Consider the following 26,592-nt stretch of genomic DNA (forward strand, 5'->3'; position numbering starts at 1 on the left):
AGTGGCTCTTTATGATAGATGTCCAACAAGTATTAATAGTCTTCCTAGAGCCTGGCCTACCCCCCTTACTTTGCCTGAACACCTAGAAACAAAGGTAGAACCTATTTCTCAGCAGATACCTTCAGTTCAAAGATGGAGAAACTCAGGAAGAAGATACTTGCCCTGCCTAGCTCTCTTTTCCAACTCTGGGGCAGTCCTTTGGTCTTCCTTTCTGTGGTCTCCAGGAACCCAGTCCCTGAAATGGAAGGGAGGCTATCTGAGATCCTCCTCTAAGGAAGAGCTGGGAAATTTAACCCTGTGTAATCCGTCTGTGTAGGTCCAGCCAGGGAATAGGATGGGGACAGAATTTCTGGGTATCACCAGTGTGCATTTGTATGTTTTTTATTCCAACATGGAAGCCCTTAGTGCCAGGAGTCTTTGCTTGTTCTCTGAAAGCCCTAACCACAAAGTTCTGAAGGGCTGCTGGTGTATAATATTCTGTATAATATTGTTCTTTAACACTCAGAAAACTGATAGTTCAGATATTACATCTTTTCCAAGGAAAAACAAAATAAGACATAGAACAAAACCATAACATAGTTTTGTTTTGTTTTGTTTTTATTACAAAAAATGTGAAAGCTGCTGAATTACTTGCTTAGCAAGATTCCTACCTGTCCTGACTTTTCCTTTGAGTCACAGCTCTGGACATACTCTGTTGTCTTCAGGTCTTTCAATGTTTATTAGGCTGCAGAGGACTTGTAGAAATCTGACAGACCTGCTTGCACATTCCCTTTCCCAGTACCAATGTCTGGGTTCAGTGGAGAAGACTTCACTATGTGAGTGTTTCATTTTGGGAGGCCAAACAATCGTATTTGACAAAAACATCTCAAATCTGTTTCCATAGAAGTTTTATTCTACTGGATAGAGGTGAACAAGAAAAGGGTGTACTAATAATAAGTAGAAGAAAACACTTAAACTAGGCAGAAGAATCTACTATTTTTTTATTTACAAAATTATTTGGATGTCTAAGACAGGAGGATCACTACTTTCAAATGTAAAAGAAGAGAGAGGAGGGGGAGAGGGAAGGAGAGAGGGAAAGGGAGAGGGGTGGGGGGGGAGAGAGGGAAACAGGAAGAGGCAGAGAGGCAGAGAGAAGGAAAAAGGAAGGAAGGAAGTATTGCTTTGAATCCAGCTAGCAAGAAAGAGGATTCATGAATTATCCACACATTTGAAGGTCTGGACTCGAGTGACCTTAAATGGGCACACTTTCCAAGAGACTTATTTAAGACAAAATTAAGGTGATGGAAATTGCCACTGGAGGTATGTATGAAGATTCTAGAAAGGCACATATGTGGCACAGCACAAACAAAAGGAAACCTTTGTACATTATCAGCCAGTCTACAATTACCTTTAGGCTCTGGAGGTAAGTCCTAGTCCATTTTCCCTACACTTCCTTCCCTCACTTATCAATCATAGTTGTCATCTTCTGGAGGGAACAAATTTCAGAAAAGTCACTGTGCCCAGACTAACTTTGGAACTCTGGGGGTGGGGGGTGAAATTAGGACCTTATGTTTTTGTTTAGCTTTTTTTTTTTTGCTCAAGGCTATGCTTGTTGGGCTGGCACTCTACCTCTTGAGCTAAATGCCCTCAACACATTGCCTTTTTTAATTTTTAAAATTGTTATTATAAAGGTGATGTACAGAGGGATACAGTACATAAGTCAGGCAAATTTTTTTGGAAAATGCCATCCCTTCACGCACACTCTCTCAGTTTTTTTTTTGTCTAGGTTTTTTTAAGGTGGGCCTTGAACTTGAGGTCCCATTGCCTTGGTCTCCCTAGTGCTAGAAATAGGTGTATGCCACCATGCCCCAGTGTAGAGTATTTTTTTAATTTGAGCATAAGACAATGAAAAGCCTTTAAGAATCATGTGATGGTAAATGACAAGAAAAATATACTTGGGCATGACAAATGTAGGGGACATTCATACAGAAGGTCACAAAAGTTCAATAGCTATGTGCATATGATCATATAAAATGATGCTTACCAAAATGAACTCCAAGAAATGGAAACAAGTTTTTTTGTTATTTTGTTTTCCCCCCCTCTCCTTTGTCACTGTTTTTAATTTCTGTGCCTTTTGACTTATATGTAAGTTTATCTGTTTGGAGGAGGGCAAGAGGGAGCACAGAAATTGAGCGACAAAGGAAAACAAATGCAGCAGTGATTCTCACTAGACACTATGTTGGAAATAGGCTCTACAACTTGGGGTGAGAAGAGGTCAGGAGGGAAAATGCCAGGAGAAAATGAGGGAAGAGATGACACTGTTCAAAAAGAAATGTAGAGCTGGGAAGGTGGCTCAGTGGAAGTGTGCTTGCCTTGCATGCATGAGACATTGGGTTTGATTCCACCACATAAGCAGAAAAAGCCGAAAGTGACACTGTGGCTCAAGTGGTAGAGCGCTAGCCTTGAGCTGAAGAGCTGAGGGACAGCACCCAGGCCCAGAATTCAGGCCCCACAACCAACAAAAAAAAAAAAAAGAAAGAAAGAAAGAAAGAAAGGTACTCATTACCTGACTTATGTAACTGTAACCCCCTCTGAACATCACCTTTACAATTAAAAAAAAAAAAAAAAGAGCTGAAGGCTCTTTTTTTGAGCCTTGCAAGCTCAAGGCCTCTGAGATCAAACTCCAGTAACAAAACAAAACAAAAGAGATAAAAGGAAAAAACATGTGAAATAAGGAAGAGCACAGATAATTTGGAGGCCTTTAAAATATTCTGACAGTTGTGCAAAAATGACCTAAGTTGCATCAATAAATGTTTATTGTCCATAGAACTCTACAGTTTGGTTCAACCTAGCTGTCTGGCTACATGTCCTCTGGTACCTGACCAAACTGAGCTGCCGTTTCCCCAAACTCAGGCTGCCTGACCTTCACCTAGCCCTTGCTCGAGTCTAGTCCTCCCCTGCTATTATTAGAAGGCCAACTGAATGGCCATAGCAGTATACATCTATAATCTCTCAGCACTTGGGAGGCAGAAATAGGTATATTGTGAGTCTGAAACCAACCTGGGCTTTATAGTAAGATCCTGTTTGAAAACTTCAACATCTTTTTTTTTTTTTTTTTTTTCAGTTCCTGGGGCTTGAACTCGGTGCCTGAGCTCTGTCCCTGAGCTCTCTGTGCTCAAGGCTAGTGCTCTACCACTTGAGCCACAGAGCCACTTCTGGCTTTTTCGGTTTATGTGGTACTGAAGAATTGAACCCAGGGTTTCATGCCTGCTAGGCAAGCACTCTACTAAGCCACGTTCACAGCCCAACACCAAAAACTAGATCCTGGGGCTGGGAAGGTGGCTCAGTGGTAGAGCGCTTGCCTTGCATGAATGAGGCCCTGGGTTCGATTCCTCAGCACCACATAAGCAAAAGAAAAAAGCTGGAAGTGACGCTGTGGCTCAAGTGGTAGAGTGCTAGCCTTGAGCTGAAGAGCTGAGGACAGCACCCAGGCCCAGAGTTCAGGCCCCACGACCGGACCCAAAAAAACCCCAAAAAACAAAAAACTAGATCCTACCAGGCACTGGTGACTCACACCTGTAATCCTAACTACTCAAAAAGATGAGATCTGAGGATTACAGTTTGAAGCCAGCTCAGGAAGGAAAGTCCAAGAGACTCTTATCTCCAACTAACCATCAAAAAGCTGGAAGTGGCATTGTGGCTCAAGTGATAGAGTGCTAGCCTTGAGCAAAAGAAGCTAGGGACAGTGCTTAGGCCTAGAGTTCAAGCCCCAGGACTGGAAAAATAAACAAACATACAAAAAACAAAGTGGTAGAGTGCTAGCCTTGAGTGAACGAGCTTAGGGACAATGCCTAGGCTCTAAATTCAAGCACCATGACTGACAAACAAAAGTTGATCCACACCCAGGGCTGGTAGCTCACATCTGTAATGCTAGCTACTCAGGAGGCTTAGATCTGAGAATCATGGTTTGAAGCCAGCTTGGGCAGGAAGACCTGAGGTTCTCTTATCTCCAATAAACAACTGGAGGGGAAAAAGCCAGAAATGGAACTGAGGCTCAAGTGGTATAGTACTAGCTTTAAGCAAAAGGAACTCAGTGACAGAGTCTAGGCCCTGAGTTCAAGCCTTAGGACCAGCACATACATACAAAAATTGATCCCCAGTACTGAAAACAAAAACAACAACAACAACAAAAACTGTGCCATATTGAATATGTTTGTTTAAAACCCTCTAGTGACGGGGCTGGGAAGGTGGCTCAGTGGTAGACTGCTTACCTTGCATGCATGAGGCCCTGGGTTCGATTCCTCAGCACCACATAAGCAAAAAGAAAAAAAGCCGAAAGTGGTACTGTGGCTCAGGTGGTAGAGCACTAGCCTTGAGCTGAAGAGCTGAGGGACAGCGCCCAGGCCCAGAGTTCAGGCCCCATGACCAGACCCAAGAAAAAACAAACAAACAAACAAACAAAAAAACCCTCCAGTGTGCTGGGGTTAGCTCAGTAATACAGCAAGCACTTGCCTAGCATGTACAAGGCCTAGAATTCAATCAGCATAAGACAGATAATATAATATATTCCTATCTTGTTCTTTCTCTTTGACCCTACTCTCTGCAGTAGTTTGCTGCTATCTCCATGACTGTGTTTCATTAAAGGGATTTGCCATTTATCTCACTTTAAATGAAACTTCTTTGAGATCTGGTTCTTTATCTCACTCAGAACCCTACAGCAACTGGCACACAGTAAGTTGTGTTTCTTGCTATTGAAAATGAGCTTCACTGTAATTGACATATGGAAGGGGAAGAGATCAGCTAGTGGGAATTATGGGAAATGGAGTGGGCCGGGAAGGAGGTGGTGGAAGGCTGTAAGAGGAGGCCACACCTGGAAGGCACAGCTGGAGGACACCCCATTGTCTTCAAGATAATGATTGGCCCATCCAGCTTCCTCTGACCTCCCAAGGATGCAGGTCTGAATAGAGAGAAAAGTAGGTCTTCCTGACACCTCCTCTGCACAGGAGAGACTAAGCAAAGACTAACAGTGGAATTCAACCTCAGATCCTCTGGCCTCAGGAGAGCACAGTCCTGAGAAAGGGTTGGCGATTACATATCATGCCCCAGTTCTACCAAGTGAATCAGGCGCTGATGCAATTGGCAGTGAGCCTGAATCACGCGCCCCATCTCGCAGGTTCTCTACAGAGGAGCTTTGTCATTTCTCAAAGGGAATCACTGCTGTTTCTCTTCCAGGCTCAAAGCGGCCTCCCTGTCTCATCTAAGCCCTGAGGAGATGGCCGTTTTTCACAGCTCTGATTACTGGGTTTCATTAGGTAAGGACAACGGATTAAGCAACAGCAGTCCCAATAACCTTCCTGGGACAGACACTGTTTTTCAAAGCCAGCGGAAGCCTTGCCAAATTAAAGGATGTCAGAATGAGATACTATGAATATCACTTTCTTTCTCTCTGGCATTGGAAAGGATTAATTAAATGCTTGTGAAATGCTATGAAAATTTAAGTTGGTAAGAATTATTGTTCTGGGTAATAGGGTAAAAAATAGTATTCTTGGCTCATTAAAGTTGTAATGTTGTAAGCTGGAGCACAGTTGTCTTTGAGATATCTTTGAGAGCTACATTTTTATTAAGAGAAAGAATGAAAAAGAAATGTGTCAGTACTGGAAATCAAGTGGGTTAATCAATGTTTCTCTTGACTAAGAATATGACCTAGAATATGCAATTTCTCTCTGACCCCCTAAAGAGACAGTTACTGAAAGAATCAGTTCCTTAAATGTGTATGGATAGCTGGATGCCAGTGGCTCATGCTTGTAATGCTAAGGGTGAGATCTGAGTATCAAGGTTCAAATCCAGTACAGGTAGGAAAATCTAAGAGACTCTTTTCTTCAATTAACCACCAAAAAAAAAAAAAAAAAAAAGAAGTGGAACTGTGGCTCAATGACAGAGGATCAGCCATGAGTGAAAAAAGCTAAAGGCCAGCACTAGGCCGGTACTGGCACGTGTGTCTGCACATATCCATGTGTGCTCATACACACACAAATGTATAGGGATAAATTCATTAATATATTAGCAGACAGACCTTTGCTTTCTGATTCTAGAATCAAAGGTGAGTTACTGAGATGGTAAACAATAAGCATAGAATTCAGTGAACTTTGGTGGCCTTCTCTGTCTTAATAAAATTAAAGGATAGCTGGAGATATGGCTCAAATGATAGGGCGCCTGTCTACCAAATACGAAGCCCTGAGTTGAAACCCATATTGCCAAACAAAATGAGATGAAGCAGACAGCCTGCTGCTTTCTCTTTGGTGGCAGATTTGCTCAGAGACATTTTACTTTGATTCCAGATGTTCTGTGTTATTTGAAAGAGCACCATCCACATCTGTCTGTACTAGTTTCCTATTGCCAATTTGACAAATTACCACAAATTTAGTGGGTTAAAACAACACAAACGTATTACTAATAGTTCTGAAAGTCAGAAGTCTAAAATAGTCATACTGGCTGAGTTCTCTGCATGCTGTCTCCTTGCCTTTTTAGACTTCTAGGAGTTGTCTGTATTCCTAGACTCATAGCCAACTTTCTGTATCTCTCAAACCTCTGCTGCTATCTCTGATTCACTTTCTTGCCTCTTGCCCTTTTAAAGACCCTCTTGATTACATTGGGCCCCACAAAGAGTCCAGAATGCTTTCCAGCTCTCAAGGTCTTTTACTTTAGCCAGACATCATGTTTGTATACCTGTAATCTCTACCCTTGGGAGGCAGAGGCAAGATCATCAAGAGTTTGAGGCTGGTCTGGGCTAAATCTATATAGTCACATTGGCAATATTCTTTTTGCTATGTAAAGTAACAATGTTGTCACAGGTTCTAAAGATTAGGTTGTAGACTTTTGGAGAGGACATTATCCTTTCCACTGTGGTCTCTGTCTTACCAGACCCCCTGTTTTTCTTTTTTTCCTCTGCCCTTTCCAAGCCAACCCCTTTTTCAAATGTCTTACAGATATTAACTCATTCAATCTCCATAGCCAGAATAGAAGAGAGAGCTGCTATTATAGCTGAGGAAACCTAGACAGAAAAGGTTAAATTACTTGCTTGGTTCACTAATTACACACTTAAGACTAGAATAAATGCATTCCTAGCCTGTAGACTTATTCAAAGATCACACAGATTTTGTCCTTGAAGACTTTTCATTATCATTATTTTTAATTATTAAAGTAACACAATATGGTGTCTCTGTGCTTGTGCTGCTGGGAGCAGCAGGTATAGCCAGGACATATAGAAGGACACCAGTAAGTTCATGTTATGTACCAACATCCATCTAGGTGAGTGTTGCCAAGGTTAATTAGGTCACAGGCAGTTTCAACAGCCATTTGCAGGATGGGTAAATTAGATGGTCTGTTCTCCAACTAGCTAATTGATTATAGGGTTTAAAAGAACTTCTGACCAGAGGAAATTGTGTACGTGGAATATTTATCACAAATATGTGAGAAATCAAAAATCAAAAAAAATAACCAGTGTTGTCTTCCCCAGATACCTGGCATCTGTGGGAGATTATTTCCTAAGAGCCTCTGCAGATACCACAATGTGCAGTTGCTCAATGTAATTTGTTTGCTTGCTTGTTCTAGCAGTGCTGGGGATGGGACCTGGGCCTGAGGCTTGCTACACTGACTTATACTCCTGTGTACTTTACATCATCTGTGGATGACGTCAGCTCCCAAATACAAGGTAAATATGTATATAGCTATAATGCACAGCATTGTTTAAGAGACAGTGGCAAGAAGGGGAACTATAGTTCATTGAAAACACAATATAGTAACCAACTCAAGGATATGTGGTTAAAAATGATTTGATATGAATTTTGTTTAAAAAAATGATTTGATGAATTTTCCCCTTTCCTCCAGCATTCACCTAGACCTCCTCTACCACCTCTCACAGCCTGAAGCACTAAAGACCTTACTAAGCATTTAGGATCTAGTGTGACCTGTGCTCAACACCCTAACCTAAATTTTATACTTTAAGTTTTGGGTGCCAGCTTGAACTCAGGGCCTAACTGCTGTCTCTTAGCTTTTTTGCCCAAGGCCTACCATTTGAGCTACAGCTCCACTTTTGACTTTTTGGTGGTTAATTAGATGTAAGAGTCTCATAGACTTTCTTGCCCCAGCTGGTTTCTAAATGCAATCTAAGCCAGATTTTAGCCTTCTGAATAGCTAGGATTATATGTGTGAGGTACCAGTGCCCAGCTTGTTATGCCCAATTTTTATTTTTTGTGCTGGTCCTGGGGCTTGAACTCAGGACCTGGGCACTGTTCCTGAACTTATTTGGTCAAGATTAGTGCTCAACCATTTGAGCCACAGCTCTTCTTTTAGCATTTTTGGGTGCTTAATTGGAGATAAGGGTGTCACAGATTTTCCTGCCGAGGTGGCTTTGAACCTTGATCCTCAACCTCAATCTCCTGACTAGCTAGGATTATAAGCATGAGCCATTGGCATTCTGGCTGTGCCCTTCTTTTTAAATTAACAAAGATGGAGGTAGTTTTCCAGTGGTGTATATGTGTGTGCGCACGTGCGTGCGCGCATGCACCAGACCTGGGACTTGAACTGAGGGCCTGGGCACTGTCCCTAATCATACAGTTCAGTTGATTCAAGACTGACAATTTGTCTTAGCACATGGGAAGCTGAAGCAGGAGGATGGTGAATTTGAGGTCAACCTTAAATTCTTGAGACTCTGTCTCAGAAAATGACAAAAATAGCCGGGTGCCTACTCAGGAGGCTGAGATCTGAAGATCGTGGTTCAAAACTAGCCCGGGCAGGAAAAACCGTGAAACTCTTATCTCCAGTAAACCACCAGAAAAACCAGAAGAGGTGCTGTGGCTCAAGTGGTAGAGCGCTAGCCTTGAGCTGAAGAGCTAAGGGACAGTGCTCAGGCCCAGAGTTCAAGCCTCCTGACTGACCTACCCCAACAAGTCACCCAAATGATTAAAATAATAAAACTGTAGGTAATTTTCTAACTTTTTACAAAATGTGGTGCCTAGCACAGCGTCCTTTTCCCTGAAGATACATATGGTGTGGAAGAAAAATGACAGTTATGGCGTAGTGCATGTCCTGATCTGCTGGGCTTTGGGGAACTTCTCTATAGCTAGTTCTGCCAGGACTGGGATTTGAACTCAGAGGTTCTCACATTATCACTTGGCTCTTCTGTGAAAGGCTGGCTCTCTACCACTTGAGCAACAGCTTCATTTCCTTTGCTACTAGTTGTAATTTTATTCTTAAATACTTGTGTTGAGCTAGGTGCCAGTGGCTCATGCTTGTAATACTAGCTAGTCAGTGTAAAGTCCACCCTGGGGTGCAGACTCCTCCTCTTGGTTAAGTCTCCGCTTAGTACCTCTGTCATCTGGGTAACTGGCACACTGTAGGCAGTCACCTCCTCCCCCACCCCCCATCCCTGAGGTCACATCCACATCTGGTGTGGCCACACCTTCTCTAGTCCCTGGCCTTGATAGGTCATGGCCTGGCTGTGGTTTGACCTTTTTGATCCCTGCTGAGTGGGCTTTCAATCTTTCCCTTGTCTGAATACCACATGCTGCTTTTTCTTTCCTAGGCTGCCAATTTAATTTACCTAACAGTCAGGAGGCTGAGATCTGAGAACATATAGGTAGTTCAAAGCTAGCCCAGGCAGAAAAGTCATGAGACTCTTGTCTCCAAATAATCACCAAAAAAACTGGAAATAGATCTGTGGCTAAAGTGGCAGAGTGCAAAAAAGCTCAGGGACCTGAAGGGATAGAGCCCAGGCCCTGAGTTCAAGCCCCAGGATGGGGAGAGCACTTGTGTCTAATCTCTAACTTATCCACCAAGCTTGAAAGAATTTGTTTTGGATGTGGTTTAATGCTCTTACCAACCCCCGACAGTGTGAATGACTAGCTACAGGTATGTCTGATAGAGAAAACATTGCTTCTACTCTACTTTAGGCAAATCTGCTTTAGACACCCTCTGGAGTTGCTTTCCTTCACAAAGTTGATAGGAATCTGGGAGGGAGGAGCACTTCTCAGTTTCAGGCCTAGGAAGGCTGAGCATCTGGCTTAACCTTGCTAAATTCTGAAGGGTATCTAGAGCTGTCCATCTAAAATGAAGGATAAATGGGTATTCACAATTTCAAATAAAAGGAGACAAACATCTACGATTGCTTGGGGAGAAGAATTACCTTCTGATATCCCAACAGATGGATCTGATCTTGAGAACCGGTCTGTTGTAAAGAGTGGTGTGACATGAAGATAATTGGGAGATATTTCATAAAGTCTTGATTGGGTTGGCCAACTTGACAGAATGGATTACTCTATTTATTTATATGATATATAGGCATATATTATTTTTTGGCAGTACTGGAGCTTGAACTCTGGGACTGGGAGCTGTCCCTCAGCTCTTCAGCTCTAGGCAAGTGCTCTACCACTTGAGCCACAGCGCCACTTTTGGTTTTCTGGTGGTTAATTAGAGAGAAGAGTCTCAGAGACTTTCCTGCCCAGGCTGGCTTTGAACTGTGATCCTCAGATTTTAGCCTCCTGAGTAGCTAGGATTACAGGCATGAGCCACCAGTTCTGAGAAAGTTGGCTTTTTTTGGCTAAAGGCTGGTGTCCTACAACTTGAGTCTTACCACTTCCAGCTTTTTTGCTGGCTAATTGGAGCTAAGAGTATCCCAGATTTGTTTTCCCTGTCTGGCTTTGAACTTTGATCCTCAGATCTTAGCCTCCAGAGCAGCTAGGATTACAAGTATGAGCCACTAGTACCTAGCAACATTCTTCCCAGACTGGAGCCTTACATTTTGCTGGTTATTTTGAAGACAGAATTTCTTAGATTTTTCTGCCCCCAGAGGGCTCTGAGCCTCGATCCTTTAGATTTCAATCTCTTTAGTAGCTAGGATTACTGGCATGAACCACCGGCACAGGACTGATTTTTTTTTCTTTTTTCTTTTCTTTTTGTCGGTTGTGGGGCTTGAACTCTGGGCCTGGGTGCTGTCCCTCAGCTCTTCAGCTCAAGGCAAGCACTCTACCACTTGAGCCACAGCACCACTTCTGGTTTTCTGAGTGGTTTATTGGAGATAAGAGTCTCATGGACTTTCCTGTCCGGGTTGGCTTTGAATCGAGATCCTCAGATCTCAGCCTCCTGAGTAACTAGGATTACAGGCATGAGCCATGGACCCCGGCTTGAATATTTTTTTCTGTTAGCTTACTTTAGTTTATAGAGGGTAGGGTGGAATATTTCATTGTTACATTTCCACATGTTTAAGTATATTCTGATAAGTCTCACCTCCTCTATTACTTCCCCAAATTAATACTTTCCTTTTCTTTTTGTTTTTGCTGGTCCTGAGGCTTGAACTCAGGGCCTGAGTGCTGGCCCTGATCCCGTTTTGCTCAAGGCTAACATTCTACCACTTGAGACATAGTACCACTTCTGGCTTTTTTTGAGTAGTTTGTAGATAAGAGTCTCATGGATTTTTTATGCCCACGCTGGCTTTGAACCAAGATCCTCAGATCTCAGCCCTCTGAGTAGCTAGGATTACAAGCATAAGCCACCAGGGCCTGGCCTTACTATTTCTTAAAGTCTTTCTGGGTGTAGTGGTACAAACCCATATTATCAGCCCTGGGGAGGCTGAGATAGGAGGGTGGGAAGTTCAAGGCCAGCTATAGAGCTGGGCCACTGAGAAAGACTCTATCTCAAAAAACAAAAACAAACAAGCATTTTGGTGTGTCCCCCAACAGGCTAGATAAATGAGTCTAGCACTCTTAATTTATGGAGTGGTATAAACATCTGAGAATGTGGGTGAAGGATGGAGGGAGGCTATGTGCCTAGCAGTTTTTCTAGGGAATACATGGTGTTATTTTAATGTTGGAAACATTGTTAAAAGTCATGGGCCAATACAAAGCACGTTATTTATTCCACTTGCTCCTACCACAGAAGAAAGTGTTGTTTTTGAGAAGATGACTGTGAGTTGTTGTCTGAGCTTGAGCTGTCTCAAATATCAAGTTAATATGAATCCCATACAAAACCTCCAAAAAGGAAAGGAAAGTCATTGCTGCTCCAGGGGCCATTACTTCTGTCAGACCAGCATTTTATGTCACATTAGAGGTGAACTGCCTTTTGATTAGTTCTGGGGGGAAGACTTCCCTACCCCATGTGCTTCAAAGTATTAATCATTCATCCCTAAATTCCATCTATTTCTAGCATTATTTTACCAGTTACAAAATGCTTTTCTGGCTGATCATGTAGCTCAACTCAGTGTTTATCTAGCACTCATCCCTACCACTACTACTAAATAATAATAGTACTACTACTACTACTACTACTATTAATAACAACAACAACAAAAAGCCGGGCACCAGTGGCTCACACCTGTAATCCTAGCTACTCAGGAGGCTGAGATCTGAGAATCTCAGTGCTATGGCTCAAGTGGTAGAGTGCTTGCCTTGAACTGAGGAGCTGAGGGACAGCGACCAAGCCAAGAGTTCAAGCCTTACAACCAATACTAATACTAATACGAATAACAATAACAACAACAACAACAAATACTAGGCACTGATGGTGCACACCTATGATTGCAGCTACTCAAGAGGCTGAAATTGGAAGCGACTGGAAACAAAATTCCACAATATTCCATCTTCAAATTAACCAGTAAAAAGATTGGCTTCAGGTGTGGCTCAAGTGGTAGAACAAACAAGCAGAGTAGTACAAGGCCCTGAGTTCAAGTCCCAGTAAATACTGTTCTGTAGATTAGCTGTCAGGTAACCACTGCTGCCTTTCTAACATCTCTCCCAAATTGGCTGTTTTCCTTCACATGGAAGGTACATTGTTACAGTGATTGTCATCTTTTGCATATGTCTTTCATTCAGGATCAGCCAGATGAGATTAAACCCCTTCTAAATTTCACTGAAAATGGTTGAGATAAGGTCAATCTGATGAGATTAGCTTTGTATAAAAAGGAGTGGGAAGAGGACAGAGAAGAAATAGTCTTCACTTCTCTAGAGGAGAGCAGGCATAGACCCAGCCAAGTTGGAGATTCCAGAACAGAAACTGTTCCAAGGTGACTGACATAGTGGATCCATCTATTGTGGCCACCCCTATGGATTCAGAGAATCCATTAGTTTACCAGGTAACCTCCCAGCTGTTAGCAGAGGGCAGAGTGATCTATTTTTCTTTCTTTTTTAAAAAAATAAGTTTTTTTGTGAAAACACAGAGGGGTTACAATTACATGAGTAAGGTAATGAGTACATTTCTTATCAAGCATTGTTGCCTCTTCCTTTGTTTTTCCCCTACCATCCCTTTCCTCCCATCTCTACAACTATACTCCCTCCCTTCCCCTCCCTTCCCCCTCCCTTCCCCTCCCTTCCCCCTCCCCCCCCCATGCCATGTCTTGTACATCTCATTACTGCAATGGGTCAACCTGCATCCCTATTTAAATAATTATTTTCCCTTCCCCTCCACAAATTATACCAACATCAAATACAGTGAAAACAGGAGTTATACCATGGGGGAGGGACATACAAAGCAACAAAAAAATCACATGGTACCTTATAAATACATTAGAAACAATAGCAAGAACGAAAAGACCACTTGTGTCCTTATCTTGGGGTTCATTTCACCTAACATCATCTTATCTGAGCTTTTCTGCTTGACTCAGACATATACTAGTTATTGCGAATATGGGAAACCATGGGACCTATGTTTCTTTGGGTCTGACTTACTTGAGTTAATATAATTTTTTCCAAGTCTTTCCATTTCCTAACAAATGGGGCAATGCCATTCTTTCTGATGGAGGCATAGAATTCCATTGTGTATATATACCACATTTTCTTGATCCATTCATCTACTGGGGTGCATTTGGGTTGGTTCCATATCTTAGCTATGGTAAATAATGCTGCAATAAACATAGTTGTGCTGGTAGCTTTAGTATGGTCTTGTTTGTGATCATTTGGGTAAATGCCCAAAAGTGGGATTGCTGGGTCATAGGAGAGCTCTATGTGGATTCTTTTGAGGAACCTCCATACTGCTTTCCAAAGTGGTTGAACAAGTTTACGCTCTCACCAACAATGCAGTAAGGTTCCTTTCTGGCCACACCCCCCTCCAACATCTGTTGTTATTAGAGTTCTTGATTTTAGCCATTCTAACTGGGGTGAGGAGAATCTCAATCTTGTTTTGATTTGCATTTCTTTTTCTTTTTCTTTTTTTTTTTTGTCGGTCATGGGGCTTGAACTCTGGGCCTGGGCGCTGTCCTGAGCTCTTCAGCTCAAGGCTAGCACTCTACCACTTGAGCCACAGTGCCACTTCCGGTTTTCTGGTGGCTTATTGGAGATAAGAGTCCCAGGAACTTTCCTGCCCAGGCTGGCTTTGAACCGAGATCCTCAGATCTCAGCCTCCTGAGTAGCTAGGATTACAGGTGTGAGCCACCAGCGCCCAGCTGATTTGCATTTCTTTTACGGCTAGAGAGGTTGACCATTTCTTCAAGTGTCTATTGACCATTCTTATTTCCACTTCAGAGAAGTTGAGAGATCTATTTCACATGGTTAGAATGCTATCGGGTAGAAGGAAGTGAGAGGCAAAGATTTGTCTTTGGCAATTGCAAGGGTGTTAAGAAATTTGCATGGTGTCAGGTACTCTTCAGTTCAAGTCTACATGCTATTTGCAGAGAGGCCAAGTGTGTATGTGGAGGGGGTAGGGGGCTGGAATCATGTCCCACCCCAGAGGAGCTGGTCCTCTAGAGCTTCATCTTTTTTTTTTTTTTTTTTTTTTTTTTAATTTTTTGTTGGTTGTGAGGCCTGAACTCTGGGCTGGGTGCTGTCCCTCAGCTCTTCAGCTCAAGGCTAGTGCTCTACCACTTGAGCCACAGCACCACTTCTGACTTTTTCTGTTTATGTGGTGGTGAGGAATCAAGCCCAGGGCCTAATGCATGCTAGGCAAGCACTCTACCACTGAGCCACCTTCCCAGCCCCGAGCTGTATCTTTTATAACCCATATCTCAGCTACTCTTCATTCCTAATGCCTGTGAACCTCCAAACCAAAGGAAAATGATCTATTGTTATTCTCATGTACACAAAAGGTCTATCTTTTTCCTAAAAAACTGAGTGTGTGTGTGTGTGTGTGTGTGTGTGTGTGTGTGTGTGTGTGCATGTGTGTGTGTGTGTGTGTGTGTGTGTGCTGGTACTGGGGCTTGAAGTCAGTGCCTGGCTGTCCCTTAGCTTTTTCTCTCAAGGCTACCACTTTACCACTTGAACCACATATCCACTTTTGCTTTTATGGTGATTAATTTGAAGATTAGTCTTATAGACTTTCCTGCCTAGGCTGGCTTTGAACCATAAATGATTCTCAGCCTTCTGAATAGGTAGGTGCCATTTTTAAAAAAATTATTATTGTTTTTCTTGTCAGTTGTAGGGCTCAAACCTTGGGCCTAGGCGGTGTCTTTGAGCTTTTTGCTCAAGGCTAGCGTTCTACCACTTTGAGCCACAGTGACACTTTTCGTTTTCTGATGGTTAATTGGATTTCAGGGTCTCACAGACTTTCTAGCCTGGACTGGCTTTGAGGAGTGATTCTCGGTTCTCAGCTAGGATTACAGGCTTGTTTTGTGTTTTGTGTTTTGGCTCTCTTAGAGATTGTAGGATGTCACCTAGTGGCCCACCTTTATTACTGAGATGAAGGTCTTGTTAACATTTCGTTCCAGCTGGCCTGGAACTCTGATTTGCTGGATCTCTGCTTTCAAGTAACTGGGATTACAGGTGAGAATAACCACACCTGGCTGTGAAGAATGAGCATTCTGACAAGCTTGTAGAATGGGTAGGAAAAGGGATCTAAGTAGATTAAGATGGCTTAAGTATTGTTTAGGTTGTGTGGACCTAAAATGTTCAATGCTGGGATGTACCCTTCAGGCTTTATTGTTAGGATTATTATTTGAGATGGGTCTCATGTTGCCCTGGGTGGTCTCAAACTACTAGTCTCAAGATTGGTCCTCTCACCTAATGATTCCTAGTATTAGAGACTACACACACATTTCAACATGCCTGGCTTGTCAACTTTAAAAATTTTTTTGGGGGGGCTGGGAAGGTGGCTCAGTGGTAGAGCGCTTGCCTTGCATGCATGAGGCCCTGGATTCGATTCCCCAGCACCACATAAGCAAAAAGAAAAAAATACAGGAAGTGGCGCTGTGGCTCAAGTGGTAGAGCATTAGCCTTGAGCTGAAGCTGAGAGACAGTGCCCAGGCCCAGAGTTCAGGCCCCACGACCGGACCCCCCCCCCCAAAAAAAATAAAAAAATAAAAAAAAAATTTTGTTTGGGGGCTGGGAATGTGGCTTAGTGGTAGAGTGCTTGCCTAACATGCATGAAGCCCTGGGTTGGCCTTCAGCACCACACAAACAGAAAAAGCCATAAGTGGTGTTGTGGCTCAAGTGGTAGAATGCTAGCCTTGAGCAAAAAGAAGCTCAGGATCATTGCCCAGACCCTGAGTTCAAGCCCAAGGACTGGCAAAAAAAAATTGTCAGCTTGTTGATATCAGAGTTTTATTTCTTAAAATTATGTTCTAATCAGGCATCGCTGGCCTCATCTGCAACCTTAGCTACTTGGGAAGCTGAGATTGTTGAGATCTTGGTTTGTGGCCATCTTGGGCAGCAAAAGAAAATATTTCAAGACACCTTCTCAATGAAGATCCAGATGTGATAGCTTACCATTCATCCCAGCAATTAGAAGCCTAACATAAATGACTCTCATCTGAACATCTAGGCACGAAGTTAGCTCAATCTCAAAAACTAGCAGAAAAACGAGGCTTCCAACTCAAACCTGAGGACAAAATTCAAACCTGAGTACCACCAAAAGAAAAGGAAAGGTGTTTCTTATAATTCATAACGGCTAATAATTCCATAAATAAAATGGACAAACCTCAAAATGCCTGCTCTAAGATGAATCCTTGTTGGTTTCTATAGGCATTCACTTACAGAGTTTAACAGTAGGGCATGTGAAGCTCCCTTTGACCCCAGCAAGACTGCTTTGCCTGGAGCATTGCCAGCCCCCTTCAAGGGGCTCTTTCCTAAATTCTGGTTCCTAATTCTAGCTGCTTTCTGCATGTTCCACAGGCAGGAAACTTGGCTAACAAGGCCCACAAAATCCAGCTCTCCCTGAGCCCCACTGATTTTTTTTATTGTGAAAATACCGTACCCCACTGACTTTTTGTCTACATCACATCCAGTGCCTATCTATGCTCTCCCTTCCCCTCCCTCTAAGGACAAACACCCACACTGAGGAATTTGTCCAATTCCTAGAATTGGATTGGTTCTTACCAAATAAGGCTTTCCACGGAAATACTTCCCCCTTTTTTATGTTCCCCATTTTCAAACCCCTCCCCCCCCAAAAAAAATCGGGTTAGTTCCTTCTGTTCTCTTTGAGATTACCTGTCCTATCACTCATCTGACCTGTTATATATATTACCTTAGTACCAGGTGCTTTTTTTCTGTTTCCTTTTTTTTTTAAAATCTTTACAGCTATAGTGATATATATGAAATTAATCAACTTAGGTGTTTCCCACCCAACTGTAAGTGGTTCAGGTGATAAGCTCTTTCTCTTTAAGTGCTGGGGATTAAACTCTGGGCCTTTGAACTCAGGGCCTTGATCCAGAATCCCCGCAATAATCTGTTGAATGAGTAAGTGAATGAATGTCTTCCTCATTTGGCAAGCTTCATGAGCAAGCAGTACATAGTAGAACATTTTAGAATCTGGTAAGTACTATTTGAAATGAACATCCCCAATAAGTGCACAGACTTACATAACAGGAGTTCTTTAGCTGACTTTTGGGCTTTGGGGACCAACACATTAGTAGTAGTATACTATGCTTGCGGCTAAGAACACGTGTTTTTTTTACTTTCTCAACCTCAAGAAACATTGTTTGGATGTGCTAATGGTCCCAGAGGAAGACAGCAGCCATAACAAGCAAATATTAGGTTGAGAACAGACGTACAGTAACAACACAGGCACAGAGTACAAATTTGCCTAAGGAAGCTGAAAATTAGCAGCTTGCATTAATACCTATCTTTGATTTCCCGTCCTCCTCTTGTGAGCAGAAACTTGTATTCTCAAGGGAGTGTTTGCATAAAAACCTCCCACAAGAAAAAGAGTTGCTGATGGTGAAGGCTTTGCATAGTGGGGAAGTTTTTGGTTTCTAAAACCCCATATAAGAAGTACCTTTTTGGGGGGGGGGGGTCCGGTCGTGGGCCTGAACTCTGGGCCTGGGCGCAGTCCATCAGCTCTTCAGCTCAAGACCAGCGCTCTACCACTTGAGCCACTTCCAGCTTTTTTCTTTTTGCTTATGTGGTGCTGAGGAATCGAACCCAGAGCCTCATGCATGCAAGGCAAGCGCTCCACCACTTAGCCACCTTCCCAGCCCAGTACCTTTTTTCTTTACACACAGAAAACCACAGGGCTCCGCAAGAGTCTCAGACATTGGCTTAGGTTAACCTAACCAGGTGAGCACCCATCAGAGACCTGACAAGGTTTTCGTCTTTGAAACGTTTTTATTGAAAAGCAGAATTGAGTGCCAGGTGCTGGCGATTGGTGCCCGTGAATCCTCAATCAAGAGGGGGAGATCCGAGGATGCTGGTTCGAAGTCAACTCAAGGCAGGCAGATCCAGGCGGCTCATCGAGCAGCAAAAAGCTCGAAATGAGGGTGCGGCTCACGGGGTGGAGTGCCAGCCCCGAGCGGGAACGGCCAGGCCGGACTGCCAGGTTCCGAGTTCAAGCGAGAACCGGCTCAGACCGAACCAACCCCACCAACCAGGGCATCGGTGTCCCTCCGCGGGAACTTTCTAGATGAGAAGGCGAGCACCGCCCGAGCTCTCAAGCCTGCTGGTGGAGGCGCGACGCGAACTCGCCGCCTGAACGCGAGGGCCGCCAAGCCTGGGGGGGGGGGGGACTCGCGCTCCCGGGTGGGCACGGGCCGAGTCCGCGGGCCGCCGAGTCCGCGGGCCGCCGAGTCCGCGGGCCGGGTGGCCGTTTGTCCGCGCGAACCGGAGCCGTTCCTCGCGGCCGGGGCCGTTGCGAATCGAACGCAACGCTTTAGCACGAGCGGGGCGCGCGGTGCAGCCGGTTCAGCCCGTGTAACCGAAGTACTGGAACGCCAACCACCCGCCGGGTCTGCCAAAGCCCCTCCGCGCGGGCCGCGGCCCCAGTGCGCTCTGCGCCTGCGCGGCCCGCAAGCTCCGCCCCCTCGAGCGCCCCGCGCGCGGTGCCGCGCCTCCCTATGGCGGCCGCCGCAGTGTGTGGTATTTAGCGGGTGCGCGCGGCAGGTTCGGGAACGCGCGACACGGCGGCGGCTAGGGGGGGAGCCGTGGCGGCCGTGGCGGGGCGCGCTCTCGAGCGGCAGTGGCAGCGGCCTAGGGTGTCCCGTTGGTCTTGGCGCAAGGGAGAGGCGGTGGCGCTGCCCGCGGTGGCGGGGGTTGGCGACGGAGCGCGTTTGAGCCAGGACCGGGGTCCGCGGCGCGCTCTCCGCCCATAGGTAAGTGGGGCCCGGGCCGGAGGGAGGAGCTGGCGGCGAGGGGCTCCCGGGAGGAGGGCTCCCGGGCCCGGTAATGGCGGCCTGCGGACGGCCGGGCCCTGTCAGGCCGCCGGATCCGGGGACTCTCGTAGTCCAGGCCCGGCGGCGTCTTTGTCTCGGCCGAGCCCGGCCGCCCGCCGAGCGCCGCCCCCGCCCCTCCCTGCCGGCCGCGGTCGCCGGCCCTGCCGCGAGCCGGCTCGCTCCCGGCCCTGGTTCCCGGGGCCCGGCGGCGCCGCGGCGGGAGGGGGCGTCCGGGCCGCGGGCTGGGACAGGCCCCTGCGCGCCCCGGAGGCGGGCCCGGCCGCAGGACGCACCCGGCGCGCCCCGCGCCCTCGTGCGGGCCTTTGTTGTGGAGGGTCCGGGTGTGCGGCCAACATGGCGGAGGTCAGCTGAGTGCGGGCCGGCCCTGTCCACCGTCCTCTCCCCGCGGCGCCCCGAGGTCCGGAGCGGTCGGGGCGCCGCGGGGCGCTCGGCCTTCGCGGCCTTGGCTTTCTGCCCCCGACCCCCGGACCGGAGCGGCGCGGCCGGGCCGCGCTCTTGCTCTCTGGCCGGAGCCTTCATTGTGCAGAGGGAAGAATGCAGCCTCCTCCCTTGTTTATGTCACTCGCGAGGAGAGCGCGCGAGCTGCTAGCGTGGACAACTGTAGCTTTTCCTTTTTTAAATTTTAAGCCCCGGCGGCCTGGGCTCCATGTGCCAGGTAGCTTGGGCTCCGTCCTCGACCCTGTCAGACGTGTAACTTAGGAGCGTGCGTGTGGCTGACCTGGGCCGTGCGGCACGCAGGCTTTTCCGTGCCGTTTGTCGGTTCCTGGAAAGATGTAGTGTGTGTTTGCTCTGACAGGAAAGTCCAGCGAGTGTGTTGGTGAAAAGTAGGCCGCGCAGCCAATTTGTCAAAGTCACGGAGGCTGTGAAGATGGTGTATGTAGGACAGGGTTCCGACTGCCCGATCCCAGCGTGGAGCGTTTACCACGGTTAGATAAGCAGCTGCCACGGGTAAATCGCTAACACTTTTAAAAGCTGTTGAGTGTTGGGAGCGTGGGCTCAGAATTGAGCCTGCATGCTTTGTTTCAAATCCTGCCCCACCAGTTTATGACCTTGGCTTCTGTGCGCTTCGTGTTCCTCACCTTTAAAATGGGTATAAATAAAGACAGTACTTACCTCAAACACTGTTGAGAATGGAAATAGCTGCAAGTGCTTAGAGGATTGGCAGGTGGCTCATCGTGAGTGCTCAGTGCTAAGGAGGTTGTGTAATTAAAGTGCTGAAGTGGTTATCAGCATGATGGATGTGTTGGAAGTGCATAGCCACAGTTTGTGAATTTACTTTGTAAGTCATTAGTGTTTGGGTTTTGTTGTTGAAAAGAGAAAGGCTTTCTGGGTGATTAAGTTGATATGTCTTCTGCAGTCTTCTGGCGTTTTGGAAATTTTCGAATGGGTAGATCTTTTGTGTGTTTTTTTTTTTTTTTTGAACTTAGAAAATCAAAGTGATTAAAATGAGGTGTCCTGTTCACAAGTTTAGACTTATGGATGAGTTCACTTTCAAGGACTTCCAGTAATTAACGTGGAAAAGTAGGACAGTTGAATGAATCCCTTTGAGTGTTAGGTATCTACATAGTATCACCATCTCTTAAAAGTTAAGAGCAGAGTGTAATGTGACAAATGTAATGGTCTAGTAACTTTATCAGGGAGCTAGCTATTGGCTCAAATTATGGTGGAGAGCATTTTGGTTACACATAAAGTTTGAGATTATGGATTATATAAATTGGTGGTATATTTGTTTTATTCTGGAAACTTAAAAGACATTTTTCACTTGTAATCTGGATATGTTAGTTGCATTTCATATTTTCCCCACTAAAATTCGCTTTGCCAAAGTGTTTTCATATATAAATATAACACAGTAGGTCTAAATGGACCCCCTTTGGCATCTTTCCAGCATAGGTACTAACATTTAATACTATAAAGTGAAATACAGTGTAATAGAAATAGAACTGTTAACTTTTAAGGGTAAGTGTTCCACAAAGTACAAATTTAGAAACAAATTAACTTGGTTTACATCTATTTAATTTGCATCTTTATGTGTTCCATCAAATCATCTGATCTGAAACTTGCTATTCTCCTACCTCATCCTCTGCAGTGTTAGGATTACAGGCATGTGCCACCTCACCTAGTTTAGATTTTAATATTTTAGAAAGCAGCTGTAGACTGGGCAAAATTGAGCAAAAGATACAGAACTTTCCCATTTATAATGTCCTTCATTATCACATCCTTTACCAGAATGATAAATTTGCGGAAATCAGTGAGCTTACATTGACACATTATCACTCAAAGTCCATAGTGTATTAGAATTTACTTTTGGTGGTGTACATTTTAAGGATTTGGACATAATGTGTGTGTGTGTGTGTGTGTGTGTGTGTGTGTGTGTGTGTGTGTGTGTGTGTGTGTGTATATAAAATGATATATATGAGAACATGAGTAACTTCATAAATCCTCAGCACTGTATTCTTTTTGCCCTTTGCCAAATGTCATATAGTTGGAATCATACTTTTCAAAATGGTTTCTTTCACTTAGCAGCATGTTAATGTTTCATGGCTAGACTACTCAGCAGCAGCATTTTCTCCTCCTCTCTCCTTTTCTCCTCGTTTTCCTTCTCTTCCAACATCTCCTTTCTTCTGCCTCCTTTTATCTTCTTCCCCATCTTTCTTTTTTCTTTTCTTCCTCTCTTTTCCTTTCTCCCTCCTTTCTTCTGGTACTGTGATTTGAGTTTGGTTGGCTTGCTTGCCTGGCACTGTACTACTTGATCCATACTTCCAGCCTGGCTTTTTTTTTTTGATGCCATGTCTGGACTTGAACTCAGGGCTGGGTTGCTGTTCCTGAGCTTTTTTTTTTTTTTTTTTTCCTTTTTGGCCCAAGCCTAGTTCTCTACTGATTGAACCATAGTTCCATGTCTGGCTTTTTGATGGTTAATTGGAAATATATGTGTCAAGGACTTTCCTGCCAGGGCTGGCTCTTAACCACCATCCTCAGATCTTAGCTTCTTGAGTAGCTAGGATTACAGGCATGAGCCACTGGCACCTAGCTCCAGCCTGGCTTTTTGCTGATTATTTTTCAGATAGTCTCTGACTTTTCTGTTTGGACTGGCCTGGAACCTTGATCCATAGAAGTTTCATCTTAAGTAGTTAGAATTATAGATGTGAGCTCCTGATACCCAAGCAGTTTTATTTTTTTTCTTATTCTAAGTAATACTCCATTGTGTAGATGTATCATAGTTTACTTACTGAATCAAGTCTTGGTTGCTTCCAAAGTTTGGCAGGAATAAAGCTGCTATATATTGACTGAAAACTCCAATTCCTTTGTGTAAGTACCACAAAGAATGAGAAACTGCAAAACTTTCATCCAAAAATGGCTGTTATTCTCAGCATTCTCATCAGCAATGAATTGGTGTTGTCAGTGTTTTGGATTTTGGACACTCTTATGGGTATGTAGTGGTATTTTAAGGGAGCTTTTTAGTAGATCAAACTGATTTCAAAGGTCTTTAATACGTAGCCCCAAGTGTTTCTGTATCATTTATAAGTACAGAGCCTTGCCTGAGCTGGCCTGTTTTGCTCCCCTACCTTACTGGACCACATTCTTGCACATCTTTTCCCAACTAGAGTCTGACAATCTAGAACTGAGAAGAATTTCCTGCATACTTTGCATTGAGTTGGGATCTCTCTCTCTCTCTCTCTCTCTCTCTCTCTCTCTCTCTCTCTCTCTCTCTCTCTCTCTCCCCCCCCCTCCATAATTCCATAACTCTGTTGATTGTCCCCACTGTAATATGTAGCCCCTGAATTCTAGTTTTTCTCTAGTTCTTTCTATCTCCAAATAAATGAATTTCTGAGACGTGGTCTTGTTTTCCTTTGTTTAGAGGTTAGCTGTGCTTTCTTTTTGGGTAGGGAGCTATTTTTTTTATATTTTGTTTTTGAGTAAAATACTTTTTATTATTATAAAGGTGATATGCAGAGGGGTTAACATTTTATAAGTCACGTGCACTTTTTGGACAATGTCACCCCTGCCCTTGTTCTCTCCTAGTTTTCCCTTCCATCTCCACCCATGTTGTACAGATCATTTTGAATATAGTTTCTACTGAGTACCACTGCTGCTTGCTTTTTTTTTTTGTTGGTCCTGAGGCCTGATCTCTGGGCCTGGGCTCTGTTCCTCAGCTCTTCAGTTCTTCAGCTCAAGGCTAGTGCTCTACCACTTGAGCCACAGCGCCACTTCGGGCTTTTTCTGCTTTTGTGGTACTGAGGAATTGAACCGGGGCCTCATGCATGCAAGGCAAGTACTCTACCACTGAGCCACCTTCCCAGCCCTACAGTTGCTTTTTTTGTTTACCCTATATCCTCCATTTTTGTGTCCCTCTTGCCCCTCCAAAGACAGAAAAAAAAATTTTTTTTCCTAGAGTTCATTTCAATAAGTATTGTAAGATCATAGGCACAGAGGCATTGCACCTTTGTGCTACTCCCCTAAGAGTGTTCTCCTTTGGACTTGCTGTGAATGAATGCTTAAAGTCCTGTATAATTCATCATGTGCTGGTATATTTTAGGTCTAACTTTCCCATATTAGAAAAAACATTTACCATTTGTCTCTCTGTAGCTGTACTTTTGACACATAGTTGGTACTTAGTAAATCATTGAATGAATGATTAATACTTTCACAATGACTTTTTAATATATATCTTTCCAACTTTGTATCCAGCTCTCACATGTTTTATCTACTCTCCCTAGTCAAAACTAGTTTTTTTTTGTTGTTCATAGAAAACTACTTTAACATATTTTCCATGGTTGTATTTTAATCTCTCATGTCTGTGCTACTTTGGGCAGATTTCTTAACTTCTCTAAGCCTTAATTTCTATTAGTAGCACAAGAACAGTTTAGATATATTGCTATCCTTCCCTCCCTCAAGGGTCCTAAAGTGAGAGTGCCACTGTAATTGAGTGGTTTAAGAATGCAGAACCTTGGACTGGGAAGGTGGCTCAGTGGTAGAGCACTTGCCTTGCTTGCATGCTCGAGGCCCTGGGTTTGATTCCTCAGCACCACATAAGAAAAAAACCGGAAGTGGTGCTGTGGCTCAAGTGGTAGAGTGCTAGCCTTGAGCTGAAGAGCTGAGGGACAGCGCCCAGGCACAGAGTTCAGGCCCCACGACTGGACCCCCCCCCCCAAAAAAAAAAAAAAAGAATGCAGAACCTTGAAGAGTCAGACCTGCTTCAGTCTTTTGATTTATTAACCATGTATCGAGGAGACATACTTCTACTTACCCATCAAAATTCACATTGCCTAGCACATACAACGAGCTTAAATAAGGTAAAAACAGTTGTACCTAAATTACTTCTCTAAACATTACCACTTAAATTCTAGTGAGGAAAGAAATAAAATTACAAGTTGTGATACATACTGTAAGGAATAAAAGGTGCTGAGTAGTGATTGGGGGTGGGAGTGAGACTTCCTGGCTGTCTGAGGTGATGACATTTAAAGGAAGGTAAAAGGATATAGGAGCTTATTTTTTGAAGGGAGTGGAATCTGAAGGAGTATCCTGGTGAAGGTCCTTGAAGTTAGATGAACTTGGATTATTCTAGCAGCTAGAAGAAAGAATAAGGGGGCAGACAGGCAGGGCTCAGATACCACTGGGCCAAAGTAAAAAGTGTGAATTTTAAGACTGTTGAGAAATAAAAAGTTTAACTAAAAAGGCAGTGTAATAATTTTTAAAGATTACTTTAGCTATTTGGAGATTTGATTGTTTAGAAGACCCTTTAGTCAAGTGAGTGTTAATTATCACCTGGATTAAAGTGACAGTGAAAATGAGAAAGTGATATATATTTTGGACAGTTAATACAACACTGTACCTGATGCGTTAGATTTAAGAGGTAGGGGAATGAAGAAGTTAGGTTTTTGGCTGGGATATCTTTGTGGATCATGACACCTACCACTTAACAAGATAGAAAACTGGAATGATGAAGCTCAGGGCTAGAGCTCTACACTTGAGCCACAGCGCCACTTCCAGCTCTTTTTTTTTTTTTTTCTGCTTATGTGGTGCTGAGGAATCGAACCCAGGGCCTCATGCATGCAAGGCAAGCGCTCTACCACTGAGCCAACTTCCCAGCCCTAACTTCTACTTTTCTTGTATGTGGCTAAGGTCCATGGTTGGTAGATAAAGGAGCCATAAAGATTGCTCAAGGGCCCCATCTAACTTTGTTGGGAACTGTTTTGTATTTTTCTGAACAGTATTTTAGTTTTGCTTGGTGGAAGGGGCAATGCGATAATTTTTTTTTGGGGGGGGGGAGTTTGGTTGTGGGGTCTTGAACTCAGAGCCTAGGGCTCTTCAGCTCAAGGCTAGTGTTCTACCATTTGAGCCACAGCACCACTTCCAATTTTCTGGTGATTAATTGGATATGAGTCTCATGGGCTTTCCTGCCTGGGCTGGCTTTGAACCATCCTCAGATCTCAGCCTCCTGAGTAGCTAGGATTACAGGTATAAACCACTGGCACAATTTATTTTTAAAATGCTAAACTTAAAAAGTTAAAAATTTATGAAATAAAATGTATGAAGTATATGTGGTATAGTTTTAATATTTTTATTTTATTCTAATTTTTAAAAATAAAAACAGGCTTAATTGAAATTAAGAGTAAAGTAGGAATATGCTTGACTGTTGGAGTGGGCTTGAGCAAGAGAGCTCCAAGGAGCTAATTTTTTTCAGTATTTATTTGAGATATTTTAAGAAAAAGAATTTTAAGAAAGAAGTAGGCAGTAGACAAAATTAACTGTTTCATTTTACATAGGGAGTCACCAGCAATTCAATAGTAATAAATATGAAAATATGATACAAGTTAGATTAATTCTTAAATCTTACTACCAAAATAATCTTTTACGAAATACTTGAAAATGCAGAAATGTGTCATTACCTGACTTTTGAAAAGGAGCCATCATAGATAACAATATGCTTCACATTATTTTTTTTTGAGCCATTATAGATAGCTTAAAGTTAATTTCTTTGATCTGACTTGGCAATTTTCCCAATGAAAATAACTTAACTATTTTATTCCAAATGA

At 43.8% G+C, this 26,592-nt stretch overlaps 1 protein-coding gene across 10 annotated transcripts in view; it reads left to right on the forward strand.

Moving 5' to 3' along the window:
- Positions 1–5,197: 5,197 nt before the first annotated feature.
- Siah1 (siah E3 ubiquitin protein ligase 1) overlaps positions 5,198–26,592 on the forward strand; it is a 37,632-nt gene continuing 16,237 nt past the window's right edge. For 3 of the 10 annotated variants that reach the window (XM_070011925.1, XM_070011923.1, XM_070011922.1), the window contains exon 1: positions 19,412–19,477. The gene's annotated coding sequence lies outside the window, so the exon portion shown is untranslated. Of the gene's footprint in view, positions 5,292–7,590; positions 7,691–16,524; positions 16,863–19,387; positions 19,478–19,882; positions 19,901–20,409; positions 20,507–26,592 lie in introns of those variants that run through there. The other 7 variants (XR_011369798.1, XM_070011927.1, XM_070011928.1 and 4 more) reach the window with 7 other exon arrangements.

Source organism: Dipodomys merriami, unplaced genomic scaffold (assembly GCF_024711535.1).
Source record: "Dipodomys merriami isolate MVZ:Mamm:240054 unplaced genomic scaffold, mDipMer1.0.p SCAF_85, whole genome shotgun sequence".
Lineage (NCBI taxonomy): Eukaryota > Metazoa > Chordata > Mammalia > Rodentia > Heteromyidae > Dipodomys > Dipodomys merriami.